The sequence below is a fragment of the Cyanistes caeruleus genome, chromosome 4 (genome assembly GCF_971803275.1).
Source record: "Cyanistes caeruleus chromosome 4, bCyaCae1.hap1.1, whole genome shotgun sequence".
NCBI classification, from domain to species: Eukaryota; Metazoa; Chordata; class Aves; order Passeriformes; family Paridae; genus Cyanistes; species Cyanistes caeruleus.
The window spans coordinates 26,050,615-26,071,149 of record NC_141704.1 but is presented as its reverse complement, the minus strand read 5'-3'; the positions used below and the strand labels follow the sequence as shown (position 1 = coordinate 26,071,149).

General features: G+C 38.3%; 1 long non-coding RNA gene across 1 annotated transcript; it reads left to right on the top strand.

The window, feature by feature from the left end:
* Positions 1-982: 982 nt before the first annotated feature.
* On the top strand, positions 983-7,766 carry LOC147653497 (uncharacterized). The gene is made up of 2 exons (XR_015285895.1): positions 983-6,590; positions 7,240-7,766. It is a non-coding gene; the product is annotated as an uncharacterized LOC147653497 (long non-coding RNA).
* Positions 7,767-20,535: the final 12,769 nt, after the last annotated feature.

Sequence of the window (20,535 nt, the reverse complement as noted above, 5' to 3'; positions counted from 1 at the left end):
GTCTTGCTAGCTAAAAGTAACTGGGAAAAGACTGTTCAGCTAGGCTCTCTCTTCAAACATTTAAATCCTTTTTTTGCCATCACCCATCTAACAGTAAACTTTTCTGAAATCCATTTTTGGAACTTTTAATACTTTTCTCAAGCATGAACTGAACTTTCCTGCTTTACTGTCTGGGTTGGTTTTGTTGGCATAGAAATCTGAGGTTGCTGGGGTTTAATGGCTCTGTTTTCTCACTAATTAATAAACAACTGTTGCCATACCTCTTCAGCTCAGACCTCTCCCACTCTTGGATCTGTGTTGTTGGCTTTTAATGAATTAAGTAACCTCATATATTTTATTATATCGTGGGTAATAGGCACTTTGAATACTCCAATGCAGTTATATTAAATCTGCTGATTCTTGTTCTAAAAAGAGCATATCCTTGTTTCTAACTTCTCCAGGCTCATAAGAAAAAGTACAGTGAAACTCAAAAGGGGTACATCAAAGGGATACATTTTGGTATATGAATATAACTGAATATATAACTGAATATATAAAAATTATCCAGAGATCATTTTTGTGTGACACATAAGAGAGAAGGTAATAGAACAGTAAAATTACAGTTTGTTTTCAGATAACACCCCAGAAATCTTGGGAAAGAGTTTGGAGTTTGACGAGTTTTTTTGATTTTGGGTTTTTTTTTTTTTGCAAATGAAGTAAATCTATATGTTTACATTACAAATTACAGTTAAAAGTGATGTATTTATGGGATTGTGAGGTGTGTTATAACTTGGTGGCTCTGGAGAGGTGGCTTAGCTGTTCTGTTTGGCTCTTTCCAGCTTGGCTGGGCTATCTCCATATGGGCTCTGTGTGTGAGGGTCTGGTTTAGATGGGTGTTAGGCTTCAGAGCCCTCTGGTATCAGCCAGCTGAAGCACAGAGCACATTAAGCCATGCTGGCACCTCCCTGCCAAGGACAAACACCTGCTTCCCAGAGCCACACCCATTCTGTGTTTTGTGAGGAGCACCCTGCACATCGTCCTTCTGTCCTCCACGTCCAGCTGTGCTGTGGCAGCTGGCTGAGCACTCAGCGCAAAAGGGGTTTGGGGGCCACACCAACATTCTCTGTCCTTTCCTGCTCAGCAGCCATTCTGCTCTAACAGGGACATGCACAGTCAGTGTTGCATGTGGTTTCTTCCTCCTTACAGATCCCATTAACTGGGACTGAAATGAGCCTTCACTGAGTCTTCCAGTCAGCAGAGATCTGGATGTGAAATCTGCCTCTTTTTCGCCAGCCATGATTACATGGTAATCATCAGCTAGCTTCCCTTATGTTATCTTCCCTTGCTTACTTATAGGTGATGTGCTCTCTTTTCTCACTTGTGTTTCAGATGTTAAACTGTCAGAAAAGGCTAGTGGTTTCATAGTGTTGAAGCTGCATTCAGGATTTTAGGTTTTATAGATTTGGTTTTTATTGTGGCTTTTTTTCCTTACCTGTTAAAAATTGTAACTTTTTTTTCTATTTCCATTGCGTTATAAAAATTAATAGGTGGCAGCATGGCTGCATTCTTCCACAATCTGGTTAGGAAACATGAAAAAATGAAAATTTTCCAGTAGTTACTTGTTCATGAAAACCACTCTCTAGTGAAAGAGTAAGAAATATACATATAACTTATTTATCAGTATTACCACTGTATATTCATAACTAATGCATCTTTAAATTGATGAAAACAATGTACTTAAGAAAAGCCTTTTTCCTGTTTGTATATTCCTACAGTAACAAAATGAAAAGCTAGAAAGTAGAATGCCTGTGTGGCCCAGAAGTAGGATTTAAAAAATACCCCAATTTTATAGCTTTGCTACAGAACAAATGCATATCCATTTTTCTTCAGCAGCACACTGCCTCTATGTAGATTCGTTATAAAGTTTTTAAAACAACACTGTGTTGTGTTTAAAACAACCCTAAAACTGGGGCTGTATAGGCTTTGTTAATATTACCAACCACTTCAATAGAATATAAGTGTCATATATGATGTCATCACCGTACACAAAGCCAACACTCCTATAAACCATTGTAACACATCAGGGTGTTACATCTGTACATTTTATAGGAATTTTCATATGCAAGCTTAAATTAAAATAACTTGTCTTTCTATAATTAGTATGTCAAAATGGGTGAGAAACTGAAATGTAGCTGTAAGAGTGGAATTTCAAATGTTATTTTAAATTTCTGGCACTTTTCTGAGAAAAAGTACTTCATGTAAATGTTCCCTTCAACTTACCCTCAACTGTTTTTCCATATTTAGTTTTAGTCTTAGGAGGAAAATCTAATTTTTCAAAATTTTTTTTTCATTATTGTGGATTCTGTGCAAATATAGGGTTTTTTTCCATAATATAGGAAATTTGCTCTAGTGTTGCATGGAGAAGAATGTAAGTTTTTTTCTGCTGATGTCTTCTTTATATTTTGATGCAAGTATGAGGCAGTACATTATATTTTTAATGCCCTCAACTGACAGAAACATTGATTAGATGATGAGGAACAATAGGCCCATTTTCTCCTCCCTATTCAAACTAGTTATAAAACTTCTTGTTATACTGTGCTGAAAATGTGGTCCTCCCTTTGAGGGAGGAGAGTTTAGATCTGGTGTGTTGCATTGGCTGATACATGACCTCGATGTTGCAAGAAGTTTTGGGACCCATGGAAAAAATTTGGTTTTACCCCAGTTTGTGCTGGAGCTGTGGAGAGGATTTTTCCTGGCCTGTACTTGTAAATTCTCTTTTCAGACAGTTGTACTGAGGAGCTAAAGCTGGTGTCATTATGCAGAATCTTCTTGTTGAGAGTAAGGTGTATCATGGCAATGCATTAGAAGATGAAGCTATTTGAATAGTTAAAGTTTCAGCTATTTGTCATCATTCAGTTTCCAACAAAGTCAGTTGCTTTGACCAGAACTCTATTTCTGCTCAATGTGTTGGGAAAGTCCTCTCCAGCCTGGGGCTTCTCCTGTTCCTACTGTCCAGCTTTAGCTGTTACAGCACCTTGTTTCATTCCTCTGACAAGAAACAGGGTGGAGTGAAACTATCTGGTATTTTAGTCCCAGCTTTGACCCTGCTGAGCTTAGAGGAGCCGTCCAGATCCAGGAGTGACTCGAGGCCGGTGCCTGGCGTGCTCTGCCCCTGCAGTCCAGCACCGAGCACCTGCCTGCACCTGGCTTGGGTTTTGAGGGCTCCTGTGGGTTTGCAGCTTTTGCAGAGTGCTTGTGTCTCTTTTGCTGCTTTGCTTGTCTAGTTTCCCTCCACTACTGTTGGTCCTGTGGTCTTTAAGGAAGGCCATTTCTATTTACTTCATTGCTGATCGTTAATGGTAAGATAATTTCCTTCTTCTAACTGGGGATATAAACTTGTAAGTTTGACTAATTATTACATCTTACTCAACACTGTCTGCTGTTCAAGCGTGCAGCTAGGAGATTTGTGTATTGTTCTATTGACAAAATCAGTTGTTTTGTTTTTGTATTAAAAAAACCAAAAGTCATTAATGTGAGTAACAGCTGTTAGTAGTTTACTGTGGTATTTTTCATTGCAAATAAGTAGACCATTTTCTCCCCTCCCACCTTTTAGCAAATTTCATCTCTGTCACCCATCTTTCTTGAGCATATTATGCTTGCTTTGTAAAAAACCAGTGTAGTTTTTAGTACTGAAGCAATGAAAAAAATCTTCCTTGTTTAACAGCTGTCTTGTGGATGTTAATTTTTCTGTGCACTGAATGAATAAGCACTCCCTCACTGCTTTTCACATCATTCACTGTTTCTGATTGAATTGCTACTGTCTACAGAAACCCATAGGGATTGAAAATAATTTAAATATCAATTGCATCTTAAGTGTATATAAAGTATTTGAATAAAAAAACCAAAAAAATGTATGAAAATAAATACAAGATATGAGATTTCTAGAGAGAAATTTTTTAAAATGATCTATTTTTCTCTTGAAGACTACAGTGCAGTTTTAATTAATTTTATTCAGATATCTTCTAGATCTTTTTTTTAATACAGCAACTCTGATTGTGTGCAATGGTCTTAATTCTCCTCTTATTCCTGTGAATCCCAAGCCTACAGACTTTATTTGGCTTTCATCCATTTTTTGGCATTCTGGAACTTCTTTGGTTCAGCTTCTCATATAAAAGGTTCTGCTTTGGCCCCTGGGGACTGCAACACAATATTGGATGTGGAGGCAGTGGAGACCTGACATAGCCTATTCTTTGATCTGCTGGAATTTGTATTGACTTCTTATCCTTCTCCTGCCTGACAAACTTCTGGGGATAGACAGGAACCATTGAAACAGAGATATAAAAGCAGGGATATATGGTTTTCCAAATTCATACATGCAGAAGTACAGAGAAACACCCTTTATTAAAGGCACTGATTGTACTAAATAAAACAAACAAACAAACCAACCCAAACTTTCAGGAAAATGAAAAGGAAGGTTAAATAATTGATCAAGGAGGAAGCCTATCAAACTGACTGTGTGCCCACTCTACATTGCTGCAAACAGCAGATATCTTTGAAAGCAGCTCCAGGATTGCTTGCTTGTCTTGCTAGAAGCTTTGTGTTCGTACACATTGTTGTAGCAGGTGAACTCCAATAAAACTGTTGTGTTCAACTGATTTTTTTACCATTTTATCTTGCTTTGCAAATAAATTAAGGAAATAGCTGGGATTTTAAGAAATGCACATCTTTATGCTAGCAACTAGAGCAGAAAATCTTCGTAGTAATTGACCTGCTGAGATTAATTCAAATACTCGGTAGTTCTCATGTCTTCTGCCATACTTCACCAAAATCTGAATACAACAATCATCAGGACCATCTGCAAGAACGACTCGTTTTCTCAGGACATAGTTCTTGGGCAAACTAGGGGGGCAGGGAGGTGAGAGGCAGGAAAGATGCTTGTATTGGGATTGCAGGGCCAGGTTTCAGTAGCTGGGTCTACAGGGGTGGCTTCTATGAGAAGCTGCCAGAAGATTCCCTTATGTCAGATAGAGCCAGTGCCAGCTGGCTCCAAGAAAGACCCATCATTAGCCAAGGCTGGGCCCAACAGCAATTGTGGTAGTGCCTATGGAATAAGGTATTTTATGAGGCAAAAAGCCTGCCCAAATAGCAATTGCACCAGAGCAGTGATTCCCCTGCAGCCTGTGGGGAAGACCCAGACTGTGCCCCTGCAGCCCATGGAGATCCATGATGGCACAGAAGAGCCACCTGCAGCCTGTAGAACATCCACATCGGAGGAGAGGGATGCCCAAAGGAGGCAGTGAGCCCATGGGAAGCCCATGCTGGAGCAGGCTTCTGGCAGGATTTGTGATTTTTGGGCAACCCAAGCTGAAACACTGTTCCTGAAAGACTGTGCCCCACTGAAGAACCCACGCTGGAGAAGTTTGTGAGGAACTGCAGCCCGTGGGAAGGACTCACAGTGGAGAAGCACGTGGAGAACTGTCTCCCATGGGATCCCACCCTGGAGCAGGGGAAGAGGGTGAGGAGTCCTCCCTCTGAGGAGGAAGAAGCAGCAGAGACATCATGTGATGAACTGACCACAACCCATGCCCTGTCACCCTGTGCTGGGTGGAGGAGGATGGAGAAAAAGTTGTGAGTGAAATTAAACCTAGGAAGAAAGAAGGGATGTGGGGGAGGTGTTAGAGATTTGTTTTTATTTCTCATTATCCTCCTCTGATTTGATTGTCAATAAATTTAGCTAATTTCCCCAAGTCAAATGATTTTGCCCATGGAGCCATGGATGACTGATCTCTCCTCCTTATCTCAGACAATGAGTCTTTCATTCTCTCTCCCTTGTCCAGCTGAGGGGGAGGGAGATGGAGAAGCTTTGCTGGATACCTTGTGTCCAGCCAGGGTCAACCCACCACCACAGTGCTGTACTTGAGTAGATCTCCATCCGAAAAATATTTTCAAATATGTTTTCTTATAGAATTTTTGGGAAATAAATATGTTTTGTATTTGAGAGGTTTTGGTACATTTGTTTTACCTTTCTAAGAGGAAAAAACATTCTGGAGCACTTTAGGATGGCATGTGTGAGAGACTGAAATGTTATGGCAGCTTCTGTACACTGCTTACGTACCTGCTTTTATGACTTTTTGTAAACCCTGAAAAAAAGGTTCTTTAAATAATTTCTTCAGGCTAAAACCCAACTCTATTTCCCTCCATGGCCAACTTTTCTTTCTAAGGAAATTCAATTGAAACATATTAATTTTCATCTTCACTGCCATGGTTGATGGTTAAAATGTCCACTGCTGCTCATTTCCCAAAGCATGGCACCTCCAAAAGCACGTGTGAAGCACAGGGAAGTTTGCTGCTCTAGCCCTTGCCAGGGGCCTTGCAACCTTGGGCTTTGGTGAGCACTGGACTTCTCACCAGGCACAAACCCTGTCCTGCTGCTGCTGCTGCTGCTGCTGGCCAAGCCAAGGGTAACCCTGAGGAGAGGTGTGTGGTGTGATTCAGTGTGTCTCACTCAGACCTTCTTGAGCAGATCCATGGCTGCAAAGTCTAGGCTCTGGTTTGGAAGGACCTGTGAGGCAGCACAGCTGCTGTTGGGATTGCCATATATCAGAGAAAAGGTAAGATTTCCTCTTCTACATGTTTTAATCCCATTCACTGCATGAAAAACATATGGGACATAGCTTTCCTCTTGCACATAAGGCATCTGAAAAAGGAATTTTTATACATCTGGAGCTGGGTAGCCCTATGCTGCCCATACAAATATTTTTTTTTGTGCCCATGATTGACCTGTGTGCTGGCAGTAATGGCTCTTTCAGCTTTTTATGATAAATCTCAATAGGGACTTCCCCAGATGGAATATTAATATCTATGTTCAAGACAGCAGCTATTTATTTGCTATAAATTCACTGCTCCAAGAGATTTGAGAAAGACCATTGGTTTCCCAGCTTGAAGTCATTCACCACAAACTTTTTGTGATTTTGAGAGTCTCAAAACCCAATTGGTGTCCAGGGCAAATCTGGATCTTTTGGAGGCACCTAGTCTTGACAAGTCCTGGGTGGGATTTTCCAGATTCCTCTTACTTGATGTCAGACATGACACAAAGTGAGTATTTTCATCAGGCAGAGGGACCATTGAAGTGAATGGAAGAAGGGACAGAGGTGACATGAAAGAGCCATCAGATTTTGCAGTGACTCAACCATATTTGTAATTAATATAAATTTATTTATATGTAATTTTATTCTCTTTATTTCTGCATTTTTATTCCAGATTCATATTTGTGATGACTTCAGCTCCTCACAACCAGCCTTTGACCTGTTCAACTGAGATTAGCCACAACTGGGAATGCTATCAGTTTAATGATGTTTAAGGAGTTCCTATAAGGGACCAGCACACAACATGTTTTGCTCACAAAGCCTTCTCCTCCCTGGGATGAGCAGAGCAGTTCTCTTTGGCTTACATGGACATGCAGGGGCAGAAGATCCTCAGTCTCATTTCCACCCTCAGCTCCCCACACCGTATCAAAGTGTGACAAGTGAGAGGTTTGAAAAGTACCAGAAAGAAGATGAGGCTACCGTAATTAAATTGTGAGAGATATTTTAAAAAAAATTATAGTTATTTACATCTCAAAGAGAGCTATTATTGCTGGTGCTCATAAATGGTTTATTTTCTTTTTCCTGTATAAAACATAACTTGTTTCATTTTCCATTGTCTTTTCCAGCTACATGTGAAATCCACAGACAGTAATTGTTCCTCATTTCCTTCTGTCAAACAGGTGGCATACTGAACAATTAAGGTTTCTGTTTATAATAAGTTACAGTGTCTAAAAGAAGAGAAAAATACTTAATTTTAAAATCATCTAGAAAATCAGACAGTCTGCTGTCTCATAGAAGCCAGGCCTTACTTTTTAATAAAGTAGAAGCCTTCTCTTTTTTAGGACCATGAAATAAATGCTACCACTCACCACTTTTGATTTTCAGCATTTGCTATTGTTGGGGAGAGTGATCTACTTTCTGTTGTCCCAACCTGAGATGATCAATGGTATATCATCATCTAAGAGGGTTTTCTTTGCTATTAGAAATCTTGTTCTCAAAGAATATAACCGTCTCTCAGTGAAGTTAATCTCAGCAGTGCCCCACTTCAGTCTGCCTGCACTGTGTGCCACTCCAAAACCAATTACAAAGTTATTACCAGGAGACAGACAGTGAAAAAAAAGCCTGCACATGTACTGGTGATTCTCTGCACCTCAGCTCACTTTGTAGGGCCGGCTGATTCAAACCCAGCCCACACACAGACTGAAAAACCAATTTTACTTATTGCTCACTTACCTAGTCTTAAACAGCTGAACACAACAGTAACAATTTAAATGAAATTATAATGTATGATATATAGGAAATAATATTGCTGATTAGTGAACAGATTAGTTCAAAATATGTTTTTCAACTCAGTTATGAACATTTGGAGACATGTTTTCCTCTCAATTTGAGCATGAAAAGGGGAAAAATTGCTAAACTTGAAGTAACCTTGTATGAATGGCAGATGAGATGCAAGTAAAACATGTTGCAATAAATAAATATACAATTTGAGTTCTATAATTTTCCATTGCATTAATTTGTCTGAATATATTTAGAGCACTAATTTAGACTGGAAATTAAGGCTGTTTATGGCAACTGCTGCATGTTGATGGAAATATCGTTTCATGTGCTATATTTTAAAACCATGTCATTGACTTTTTAAAACTGCTTCAAAGTTAAATGCACAAAATTACTTTAGCAAAATGTTTTGCCGTACAATTAAAACATAAAAGATGAGAAGTTAAAGGTCTTGCATATTTATGCATAAGTTTAAATTTTTCCAAGAGCAATTTAACTGATCTGGAATTACTTTTATAGAAAGATACTGTCAGATAAAATAAAAAAAAATCTCAGCTAAGTCTTGCTTTGTCATTATTTTCAGTTTGAAATTCTACATTTATTAATATATGCACAAATTTATTTTTGGCATTTTAATCTTTCAAAGCCTAATTAAACCATGCTATGGTTATAGAATAAAAGCAGAGTCTCAGAAAACTCTGTGAGAGCTCTGATTTAATGTTTCATTCCTGGGAGAACATACTGCAATCACAGATTTTCCTTCATAGTGCCCACGGACGCCTTCTGGGTGAGAGAATTCTTTGCCTGTGCACCTATATGTGGGTGGCCTTTGTTCTACCGTTCCACTCATCATGAGTGATCCCAAAACCTTTCCAAGATCATTACTTCTTGGAGGGGACAGTGTTAATTCCAGTTTTATGTACATCAAGGGTGGATAGCACACAAGTGAGTCAAATTCTGCCAGTGTCCTGCAGTTCCAGAGGAACCAGTGGAAACAAATGATCACTTCCTACCAGGATACCTACCTCCAGAGCTGTTGCTCATCCTCAGGAGAAGACAGACATGTTTTGCCTGCTCCTAGAGATAAGTAGTGGTGAGGAGGGAGAGGGGAGACAGACAGCAGATACTTGTTCCTGCAGTTCTTGGTGACGGAAACCAATAGACTCCAAACATTACCCGTGGTGGCAAGGGGAGGCTGGGATTGTCTTCAAAGAGAAAAGCAGGAAGGTGGGTATTTGAGGAGAGAGAAGGAAACAGCACAAGCAGTAGGGGAAGAAAGCAAATAATTGTAATAATAAAACCCTCAAAATGAAACGTCAATAGTTGTAAAACGGAATGCTGTTCCTGAAGTAACAAGTAAGGCTTTGGCACAGTTAAATTTTTCATTTCACTGGGAGAGAAGAGTGGAATGAAAGAAGTAAATTTCATTAAATACAGAGAGCTTTTATCCTGTATTTTCAATTGTTGACTCTCTGCTCAGAAGAAAAGGACAACCTGAATAATTATATGAAAGCTTCTTGAATACACATCTCCTCTTTCTAACTGAAAATCATGCATGGCAAAGCCTCTGGCTGACAGGCAACTCTTGGTAAAGTAGCCACTGAGTCTGAGTGTCACTTCTCTTGATTGCCTCTTCTGATATGCTTTACAATGTGCAATAAAAATAAATACATAACTGGGCAGGACTGATGACTAGCAATTACTGGCATGCAGATCCACAGGCTGCAATTGCATGACCATTACACTGTTTGTGAAGACACTGTTTGAAATTGTTATCCATTATATACAGGTGCTACAGTACCTTAAAAGAGAGAAATGCAGAGATTGCTGTAAGCAATTAACAAATATGCAGTTTTGCAGAGATATTTTTCTTCATCCTAAAGATTTGCCCTATTTCTTTTTAGTAGTAAGTTATCTTGTATTTCCCTTCTCTTTTTACACTGAAAGGCACTTAAAATTACCTGTTTAAAAAGTGGTTAGATTATAGCAAGAAGGAGAACTTAGATAAGTGCTTTGAAATGCTTAGAAATGAATCATCGCTTTCAAACAGATTAAACTCTCATATTCTTCCTCCTACACTTAAACAAAAAAACCCAAAAAAAACAATTCCTTCCACAAACTATATTTTAGAAATATTGGAGCTCTCATAAACCATGATATTCCAGTTGAAAGGTTGTTGCAAAAGTTCAGTTTTGTTTAGATATTCTTTCTAATCCTTAGATCTGTATTTAGATCTTTCTAGGATGTAAGTAATTAATACATGTTTTCGTGTCAGTTTGTTTTGTGACTTGGTGGTTCTGTTCCCTGACTTCAGTTAATCACTGAGTCACATCCTTTCTAATCCTTTGTTTTAATAACCAAACTAATTTTTTTTCTGGTATGGTGACCTGGGCTTCCCAAACCATTCCAAACAGTTTCCTCTGCATCCACCTGTCTTAGAAGTGGTGGTACTGAGGACCCAGTGCCCACACATTTAGGAGTTCCATTTTGGACTTCACTTAGTCTCTTTCTGTAAGCTGGATGCCTGTTAGCAGTCAGGGCATTTTCAACGTGCCTTCTGACTCTATATTCCAGTTTAGTTTCTCCTCCACGAATCAGGTCCGTGTGCTCTTTGACCCCTCTGTGGTGTGAACCACGGCATAGTCAGCAATGATTCATTTAAAAAACACCCACCTTGTCCAGACTGAAATGCTGTTGTAGACAATCCCTGATAGCTCCAGTGGACTTTTGTGAGGAACTGGGATTTAGTACTGTGTCCTTCTCCAAAACTCTTCAGTCTGTCTACTGACTCACATGTGATAATTGTTTTTTGCCCTCCACAGCTATCCATTATAATCAGTAATTGGGTTTTTTTTAATGGAGAAGAGAATGTAGAGATTGCCATAGGCAATTTAAAAGTATGCCACTTCTTACTACCCCAAATGTCTTGATATTTTATTTTTCTCATATTATTAAATCAGTTAATAGAAAATTCATTTTTAATAGGAAACAATTTTAAAATGCAAGTATTAAAAGGAGTGATCATTTAGACACTTCAAATAAACGTGCTTCTCAGTTTTTGTTTTAACGGTTTCTTTGCAGTTTTTGTTTGTTTGTTTGTTTGTTTGCTTTGCTTTGTTTTGTTTGGCTATTCCAAAATGGAGTGATTTTACTTGGATCTAAATGTGTTGAAAGGCACATTAACCAAGAGAGGGGAGAAAAAGGAGCTATATATAGTTTTACTGTCCCTTTAGGGAGTCATTGCTTGAGCTTCATTAATATGCGTTTTAGCACAATCTAATTTACTCATATGGCTGGCCCCAGGTGTTTGGAAAGGCAACCAGAGGAAAATCAGATCATACTAAAATTAGAGACAAGAAATATTGAATGCCTTCCCTTTTAGGTCCTTGAAAGGCACATACTAATTATAACTGGATGAATTTATGAAAACTAATACTACGAAAAGCTCCAATAGCAATTATTTTTGAAAAATTATCTTTACCAGGAAGTGTGGAGTGGTCAAAGTGCAGAGAAAATATTCTATTAAAGAACATATGTATATACTTCCCCCTCCAAACATTAAATTTTTGGTGCAGTGTCCCTGTGACATCCTTCTGATATATTTTTAATCACTGAAAATCACAATGGAAACCCTTATTTCATGTATGCTATTTTTTGAATGGTTTCAAATGGGGCATTAGAATTTGATGGATTTGACAATTTTTTCTAAGAATGCATCTCTGCTGGGTTACAAAACACCAAAGACAACAACACTGGTGAGGGAAAAGTGAGGGAGTGTGAGGAAAAAAGGTTAAAAAATTATCTCTGTGTGTTCTGATTAAAAGCTTCATGCTTTCATGATGTCAATAGGAAGCTTTGGCAAGCAAGTGATCCCAGCTGGTCTCTGAGCTGCTAACGGGAGGTAGTGGGTCAACAAAGGGGCTTTAGATATTAATTTCCTAAGTGTCATCTTGATTTGCAGCAGCAAGTGTAAGCAAAACAATGTCAAACACATCAGCCCTGAAGGTGCCTTTGGAGCAACACTCATCAGTCTGCCCTTGCCCGGGTGCTCTGAACTCTTCGGCTGGGGAGGTGCTTGCCTGGGGAAGAGGCTATTTCAGAATCATTCTTTAGGGGTTGAACAGCATGAATTACAGTGGTAGCAGGCTACTGAGGAATGCATATGTTATGAAAACACTTAGTCATCTCTAGTGAGACCGTGATCTGAAATATCTGACCTTCCTATGATTCAAAGATAGTGAGACTCCAGCACAAAGGGCAGTAACCACACGTTACTGCAGCACGGTGTCCTGTATGACCCATGCTTGGAGAAGCAGTGCCGACTAACAGAGCTGCTCCACCCTGCCAGTCCCACCCAGGAGACAGTCTACAAGGCTTCAGAGGTGCTCACTTCTCTCCAGGCTTCTTGTATCTCACCACAGGGCATTCTCAAGAGTTTTATTCCTCTAGACAGGAATTTGGTAAGAGATCCTGTTATTTCAGCTTGGAGACAAATCTGCTCATTTGGAAAGGAGTGTAGTTAGTTCTCTTTCAAGCCGGGTGTGATTTCAGGAGATACCCCACTGAAATGTACTCACATGCATGTCTTTGGATGTTTGTCAGACATACTGTTCATGGCACCTCAGTGGAGTGCTACGGACAAATGTTACTTTGATGTGGTAAGCAGGGTGACGTTAAAGGTGAATGCTAGAGGAAGGAACTTAAAATGTACTTACAGAAAGAAATAGAGTCTCCACAGAGGGTGTCATTTAAGAATAGTCCATCTAAAGAACATTCCCCTAAAGCAAAACATCAAAGAGAGGATAGGAAGTATGTTTTAGGCTGCAATTCTGGAAAGAAATCAAAGTCATATGAATTTCATTAAATCACCAAGGAGTTTAAGAAGTAGATTTGAAATGTACATGAAAAATATTGCAGTAAGTGAAAAATAAAGTATCCAGTGACTGGAGAAAAATATAGAAAAGAAGCTGATGAAAAAATGATTATTCAGAAGTAACTTAGGTAAAGAAGTTACCCTGGTAGATGGGTGAACATACCTATGGGAAACAGTTTTTGGTCCTATCTGACCACAAACTCAAACAAAATCTATTCCCAGAATGAGCCTGTATATAAATACAATCCTTCAACCTTGGCAAACTAATAGGACCTTATAAAAAAATTAAAAAATTGTTGAGTCCATTTCCTGTCTATATGCATCGTTTCTCCTAGACTAAGCCAATGAGCTCATTTACAGGAATGAGAACATTGCATTTAATAGCTTAACTACCTGTTAGCAAAAGTACACACTTTTGCAATATGTCAACAAACCACCCTTCTCCAAGTGTCTCGGTAACATTGCTGCATGGAATGACCACAAATCCCAATGAGATGGAGCTTGTGGCTGGGGAAAGAGAAGGAATGTGGAGGTTACCTCCACAGAGAGGGATGGGATTGGGGCTAGAAGTAATGGCTGGGGTGCAACGTGACAATTAGTGCTTTAATCCCTGGAAGAAATAAAATACTTGAGCAATACTAATCATATCTATTCCACAAGAATTTTTGATGAATAAAGTCACAGAAGAACAAGGATATCATTCAAATGATGTTCTGTATGTCTTCATTACATATGGTGCCACTGATATATGTATTTTTGTAAGAAAAAATATATCCACTAACAAGACCCTCTTTTACCTAAGAGTGTGTTGACAGGTAATGGTTCAGGGAGTTGCACCAAAAAATACCTGGCTGTATTGGACCATGAATCTGTACTTTCACTATCCTTTAATAAATTGTTAAGTGTATATAATCCTGAACACTGTAGTTTTATCTCAGGATGCACCATCAATGTTGTACTTAAAAACAGGGATATTCAAAGAGATCCTGGTATGGACAGTAGGCAATTATGGTTTCTGTTCATTCAGACAGTTGAACTCATGAAGAATCTAAAAGAGGAGCCTCCTCCAAGGCACTTGGGGTAAGTGCTAGACTGGTTAATGAAGAAGCAGAGCAGGAAGAAAAAGTGGAACAGATAGAGTGTGAATACTTAGTCTTACATAGGTATGGAAAGGAATTTGTGCCTGAATTATACCACAGTAAAACCCGAGTTGTACACATTTACCACTTGGGTAAGAAATTATCCATCTAGAATTAGCTGTATGTTTTTGTGTATATAATTGCATGATTTTGTTGCAGACTTGGGAGAAGAAAATTTTTTGGTTCTTGGCTTTATTGGCCCTGAGGAACCCATGTAAATTTACATCCATAAGTAAACGATGAAATTGTTATTATTAGCTAGTTGTGCTTCACTGAGGTCTAAAATTCTCTGCTTGTCACATGCCAATACACAGTGAATGGGTATTACTGTGCTCAGCTGTAAACATTGTGTCTAAAACATCTTTGCAAAGAGCATCTTTGCCCTTGCCTTATCCTGGAGATGTTCCCAAGGTTACTCTGAAAGTTCCTCAGGCATCTAAATACAGGCATCTACTTCACTTGGACATATGCAAAATATATTCCCTGAAGAACATCTATTGCAATCCAGAGTTAAGGTGACTTTTCACCTCAGTTCACCCCTCAGATGTGCTCTGGAAATCCTAACACCTAGAAAAATAGCAATAGAAGTGGGAGGTGAGGGCCATCAAATCCTCTGCTACACCAGGCTGGGCGAGTTTGTATCTGTATCCAACCTGTAGTTCAAGAACTCTGGTGATGGAGAATTTACTGTTTCCCCTGGTGAGCTGTTCTAGTGCATAATCAAATCAAACTATCTGTTTGATTAAAAGCTACTGATTCTTGTCTTATCACCACAGATATTAATAACAGATCCTATCCACTTAGCAGCAGTCAGTTTTGAGATACCCATATTTCTGATCATGACCTCCACCAACAATCCCAACTCTTTTACAGCCTTCCTTCTAAATTCTGGATTTTAGCCTTTGCATCATTCTCATTGTTAGTGTTTTCTCTGTTTGGTTTGTCTCACAGACTGCAATGCCAACAACTCCACACTGAACAGAGAAGTTCAGTTTTGGGCTCCCCAGCACTGAATGCTTGAGACAAAATCCAGAGCTTTTTAATTCATTGTTGTTTAAAATCCAATTGTTGTTTATTGATATGGTCATACTTATAGTTGACATTTGGAAGCACTTACCCAGGAACAGGAAATTCGGATTTCTACCCATTCCTAAGTTTGTAGCTGTTTGGATCCACACTGTCCCTCTACAAGGAAAACTCTTTTTTTCAGCTGGTTTAGCTATCTCTGCCTTCAGCTGTAGTTGAACCACTCTGCAGTTAGAAAAGATCCATTTGGACAAAGAAAAAAATTCCAGGATGGGAAAATACAACCAAATGATGATGACATTGGTATGGGACTGGGGTCTGACAATAATCTCTGGTGCTGATCTTTAATTTTATAGTTGTCAGTCCTCAATTTACTCTAAGAAGGTCTAATACAGAGCAAACTGAAGAGGAGAAAATATGTTGCAAGGGTTTACTCTGTTTTGTCAGACAGGGACAGAACTGATGTGTTCAGGTTCCATTTGCACCATTATTCTCATTCCACATCACTGGAGGAAGCATACTTCTGCTTCATGGGAGCTGCAATAGGTATGATTCATTTATAATAAATAAAATTCAAGCATAAAAAGCCCATGCATAGATACTTACAGAATAAAGACCGGATTCTTAGTCATAAGGAATTCACTAAGATCATGTAACTGGAACCACCTTTTTTCAGAATAACAACAGCTTTGGAATAAGAAATCACTGAATAAAAATTTCCACTTTAGGCAATGGAAAATCATGTCACATATATCGTGAATGTATATTTCGTCAGGGACGCATGTGTGTCTGAAAGAGAGACCTGAATTATAACCTGAATTAAAATGTTAAAAATAGTAGGTGCCTGTTTAGCAGAGGTAACATAAGGAGAGCTCCTTAGCCTCCCAGTAATGCACACTATGGTTTAATAGCAGCCTGGTCTATTTTGAGCACCAGTACATCATCATCCTGCATTACAGGGCTTCGTATCTCATTCTCCCTTCATTCCTCAGACATTCCACTTACCATTCTGCCTTTTGGGTCAGTCATGCTGCTTTTGCACATCATCCTTTTGTACCTAGCTAAGATGATTTATTCATGATGAGAGGAGGAATTGCATGTTTGGTGTGGGTATGGAATGTGACTTGCCAACACAGTGCCCTTGCAAAAACCCCTGTTAATGATCTCTGCAATGTAACCAATAAACACATTTGATTTGACAGCAGGAGGAACAGAAGTATTTTCATCTTCTTTTCAGCTCTGAGTTTGAGGGTGATCACTTTTTCTTTAAAATCTGTGATTTCTCTTAATATTTTAGCCATTGGCATTGCTCGGTGAGTCAGATGGGCACAAGAAATAGCAAGTCACAAGTGAAAAGAAGTTGCAATTCAATGTGAACAGATTATTTTAGCCATCATTAAAGTGACTTAATTATGTAAGATGATTTTGGTACCAAATCAGCTTGGTTGGCCAGCCAGGCTATGGCAGGTCTTCTGTCATCAGATTCCTACCATGTCTCTAGGATTTCTTGTACACAGAGGCTGCCAGGCTCCACTGCCATGTGCCTATGCAGCAGGTAGGGAGGTCTATGAGGGCTGCAGCAGGTGGGCAGTGGCAGGGAAGGAAAAACCTTTAAACTGGAAGAGAGGTAATCGGCTTTAAGGTTCTTATATATAACTGAGAGCTGAAAATTTCCCCAATTAAGAAGCAAATCCAGGTTTAGTTTTCCTAGCATGACAGTAACAGTCATGCCAAATAACAGCCCTTATCTTTGCATTTGTGATGAGGCTCTTGCCCTTAGCAGCCTGGCCTGAGAAAAAACAGGACCATTTCTGAGGTGTGTATGTAGTGGTGGGCTATGTGAAAGGGAACTATGTAAAGCAGAAATATTATTTGTATTTACAAATTATTTATTCAAATTAGCATTCTTATACAGTCTTTTCAATATTAGGCATATTTAATGGTAGTTTCTTTATTAGGTTGAAGAGGTAGTTCCTACAGGAATTCAGAAAAATATTTAGTTCTTAGAACTCGAACAAAAAACTTTAATGGGATTTCCATTGCCTGAATGAGCTGAGAATCCACCAGCACGCCTCAATCCATGTGAAACATCAGAGAGAAAACCAAGGGAAGATGCTGTCCTGCAGCTTGGATGAGAAGTTTGCCACCAGAGGGAGTCGTGGGAACACAGTAAAAGGGGCTGCTTTGGCACACACAGGAGAGAGGTCAGTAGACATTTCAGCCATAGGCTGAATGAAAATTTTCTCTTTGGCCACAGCTAATTCTTTTATGGATTCATTATGCAGTAAAATTCAGCTTAAAATTTTGGCTTTTAGCAAAATTTTCTTGCTAAAAATTCAACCTTGGTGTTTTATATTCAGCCTTCCTAATTTATGTGAAGTTTGCACTTGCTCAATAAAACAAAATTGCTACCTAAACCACACAAATTTCATGCCTGAAAATACAGCTCCAGAACTGAAAATCAAGACATGCTTTAAATACCATGTACAATTTTATTGAGTTAGTATAAAAATTGTGGTAATCTGAAATTTTTCCAGCGACATCTTTGCTGGTGATAAAGCAGATTACATCTGATTGCTGTAATGGTTCTAGATTGCTGATGGCTCAGACTGAGCTACAGAGCATCAAGCAACAAATAGTCTGACTCTGAAGATGAGTAGAGGGTGGAAGATATGCAGCATTGTTATTCTTTTGACTAGATCCAAAGTTTAAAGAGGTACAGAATCTATTAAAAATAATACTGGAGTGCTTTATACTGCCAATATGGTTTGAAAGTGCTTACAACAGGCAAGAAGAGAAGCTGATATGATCTGATGCTTAGCAAAAGAAAAAGTCTTCAGAGAAGTTTATCCATTTAGTTCCTTCTTTGGTCTTATGTGCTATGCTTCAGCTCCTGGTGCTTCTGATATATGCTTTAGTATGGAAATGTATGTACACCCCTCCCTGAAGGGACAAACCTAGTGAAATTTTAGGAACCCATTCATCGCTCATTTAAACTCAAGTTCCCATTGCTGCACACTGTTAAGTGCTGTGTATCAGAACTTGAAGAAACAGCAGACTGGAAAAGAACTCAAATAGAAGAAAAGCAGCAGTTTCAAGCCCTGAGGGTGCCCACACATCCCCCACAGTGCTTTGTGGCAGGTACTAGGTGGAATTAGGTTATCTTAGATATATGTAATAAATAATATGTATAAATGCCTCTGCTTTTCCCTGCTTGCTGCCTATTCTCCCTTTTGCTAACCCACTCACTACTGCTCCTCTAGCACTCACCCAATTTTTCTGCAGCTCTGCCAAACCAAAGTTCATTTTAAGGCTAGAGCATGTCACAGAAGAGGTGCTGATGAGTCTTTAAAGGTTTCATCTCTTTCACTGTGGGTGAATTCTTTGTAAGCTTAAGATTTCCTGCCTTTTGGGAATTGTGACATTTTCATTCAGACAGACCAAACATCCTTATGATCTTTGCAATTTTCATCATCCCTTTCCCTTCAACTTACAAGAAATTCAATGTCTAGAACTTGTAAAGACAGAAATAAACCACAAAGATCTTGCCTCCTATCTTGATTTTCGTACCTATCTGAATGAAACTGTTCTGGTAGGAACCAAGTAACTCTTGAAATTATGGCACATATAGAATTCCACCTGTTCATAAACACAAATATAACAATTAAGGAAAAAAATTGTAAAAGTTTTATTTTTACAACTTTTACACTTGCAAGAAAATTAACAAATAATTAAAGACATATTGGTTAAAATTATTAAAATATTAAAATGGAATTTATAATTTGTCTCAACTACATTATTATTAATATTTGAGACTATTGATACAATCTGTATTCATTTCTCTGGGGATGGAACATGGAATTTTTTTGTTAGGATCCATGGAGGGAATTTAATCACAGTTTGCAGGAGTAGTAGGGAACCTATTTTACTGTTTATTTTATAACTCAAGCAAACTTTGTAGGTGTTGCTCTTCTTGCACTTTGTACTGGAGAACAGCAGAATCTGCAAAGATCCACAATCCTCCTGTATATTCTTCACTATCCTGCTTTTGGTGCTTCGCTCCAACAAACTGTCACAGGAAGTATCTATACATCACAGCTCCTGTGCTTGGGGTTTTTGAGGGCTTTTGTAGGAAATATGTAATGGAGCTGGAGTGTTGTGCCTTCCAGAGCTCTAGATATACTTGTGGAGGAAAGGAAAATGACTTTTTTTAATAAAATCAGTTAAAATTAGTTCAGCATGCTCAACAGTGCTTATGTTACACCATAAGCAATGTTAAATACAGTTATTGTCTTCTTACTGCAGCTCTGAAAAGGGGTACGTTCACAACATTTTAAGCTGTACACATGCAAAATTTCACCCTATTTCAGTTTCACAGGTTCAAAATATACATCAGAACTTTCACCTGTGCAGGTATTTCAAGGATTATTTTACTTTTAAATTGATCATAATTATTTTTGATTAAACATCTTCTGACTATAGTTTTATTAAGTGTTAGTTCAACATGTTTCACCATTTTAAACAGACAATTTATTTAAATTTATTAAATTTAATTAAATATAAGTGAAGAAAAATGTCTCATCTTTATGAGACAAAATTCTCAGTTCAACTGTCATTTTGAATCATTGTAGATCTGAATGCTAAAGTGTCCATTTTAATGTAATAGTTTTCATATCAATATTTTCTAATGTTCTTATATAAAACAGTAGGTGTTCCAATATTAAGAAATCATATTACTTCTGTATAAATATAATTCTGATTTTACATTTTTATCCCTGTTTTGAGTAAAACACTGTGAAATGCAGTATTTTCCACTGATCTGCACATTCTGTTTTCTTACAGGCTCTATTTCACTGTTTGAAAAATGCCACTAAAACCAGTTCAAACCTGATATTGTTTCATATCATGAGTAGGAAGTTTATAATGACATGCTTGGTGCCTTCTAAGCTTGAAGACAGTGAGTCCGATTCTGTAAAATGCTTAGGTTTGTAAGCACTTTTAAAAAACACGACTAGAGCAAATGCTTTATCTTTAGTAATACTTTGGTCAACAGAAGAATCTCAAAAATTAAAATGTTGCTTCCAAAGCTCATTATTTTCCCAAGTCAAATGGATAATATACAGATTAGAGGGGTTTTTTTGTGTGTTTCCCTCTA